This window comes from Procambarus clarkii, unplaced genomic scaffold, assembly GCF_040958095.1.
Source record: "Procambarus clarkii isolate CNS0578487 unplaced genomic scaffold, FALCON_Pclarkii_2.0 HiC_scaffold_115, whole genome shotgun sequence".
NCBI classification, from domain to species: domain Eukaryota; kingdom Metazoa; phylum Arthropoda; class Malacostraca; order Decapoda; family Cambaridae; genus Procambarus; species Procambarus clarkii.
Window position 1 is genome coordinate 339,969 of NW_027189148.1, and position 1,972 is coordinate 341,940.

Genomic DNA, 1,972 nt, shown 5'->3' on the forward strand with positions numbered 1-1,972 from the left:
GACTTTTTATACCCAACATATGCCAAGTACTGAAAGCGGCGTTTGGTCACATTTGTCCCAAACCTCCCTCCAGTTTTCAAAATATCCCAAACATCCCAATTTCGAGGCCTGAGTCATATTTTGGAGCCAAATTCTGGCTCTATGCAAGTATTCGCAGTTTGATATTACGACTTTTTATACCAAACATATGCCAAGTCCTGAAAGCGGCAGTGAGTCACATTTTGCACAAACTCCCCTGCAGTTTTCGAAATATCCCAAATATCCCAATTTTGAGGCCTGAGCCATATTTTGGAGCTAAATTCTGGCTCTCTGCACGTATTCGCAGTTTTAAGTTACGACTTTTTATACCCAACATATGCCAAGTACTGAAAGTGGCGTTTGGTCACATTTGCCCCAAACCTCCCTCCAGTTTTCAAAATATCCCAAACATCCCAATTTCGAGGCCTGAGCCATATTTTGGAGCCAAATTCTGTCTCTATGCACGTATTCGCAGTTTGATATTACTACTTTTTATACCCAACATATGCCAAGTCCCGTAAGCGGCAGTGAGTCACATTTTGCACAAACTCCCCTGCAGTTTTCAAAATATCCCAAACATCCCAAATTCGAGGCCTGAGCAATATTTTGGAGCCAAATTCTGGCTCTCTGCACGTATTCGCTGTTTTAAATTACGACTTTTTATACCCAACATATGCCAAGTCCTGAAAGCGGCAAGTAGTAAGATTTGCACAAACTCCTCTGCAGTTTTCAAAATATCCCAAACATCCCAATTTCGAGGCCTGAGCCATTTTTGGAGCCAAATTCTGGCTCTCTGCACGTATTTGCAGTTTCATATTACGAATTTTATACCCAACATATGCCAAGTACTGAAAGCGGCAGTGAGTCACATTTTGCACAAACTCCTTTGCAGTTTTCGAAAAATCCCAAATATCCCAATTTCGAGGCCTGAGCCATATTTTGGAGCCAAATTCTGGCTCTCTGCACGTATTCGCAGTTTTAAGTTACGACTTTTTATACCCAACATATGAAAAGTACTGAAAGCGGCGTTTGGTCACATTTGTCCCAAACCTCCCTCCAGTTTTCAAAATATCCCAAACATCCCAATTTCGAGGCCAGAGTCATATTTTGGAGCCAAATTCTGGCTCTATGCAAGTATTCGCAGTTTGATATTACGACTTTTTATACCAAACATATGCCAAACTCATATGCCTGAAAGCGGCAGTGAGTCACATTAAGTTACGACTTTTTATACCCAACATATGCCAAGTACTGAAAGCGGCGTTTGGTCACATTTGTCCCAAACCTCCCTCCAGTTTTCAAAATATCCCAAACATCCCAATTTTGAGGCCTGAGCCATATTTTGGAGCCAAATTCTGTCTCTATGCACGTATTCGCAGTTTGATATTACGACTTTTTATACCCAACATATGCCAAGTCCCGTAAGCGGCAGTGAGTCACATTTTGCACAAACTCCCCTGCAGTTTTCAAATATCCCAAACATCCCAAATTCGAGGCCTGAGCAATATTTTGGAGCCAAATTCTGGCTCTCTGCACGTATTCGCTGTTTTAAATTACGACTTTTTATACCCAACATATGCCAAGTCCTGAAAGCGGCAAGTAGTAAGATTTGCACAAACTCCTCTGCAGTTTTCAAAATATCCCAAATATCCCAATTTCGAGGCCTGAGCCATATTTTGGAGCCAAATTCAGGCTATCTGTACGTATTCGCAGTTTGATATTACGACTTTTTATACCCAACATATGCCAAGTACTGAAAGCGGCGTTTGGTCACATTTGTCCCAAACCTCCCTCCAGTTTTCAAAATATCCCAAACATCCCAATTTCGAGGCCTGAGCCATATTTTGGAGCCAAATTCTGGCTCTATGCACGTATTCGCAGTTTGATATTACGACTTTTTATACCCAACATATGCCAAGTCCTGAAAGCGGCAATGAGTCACATTTTGCACAAA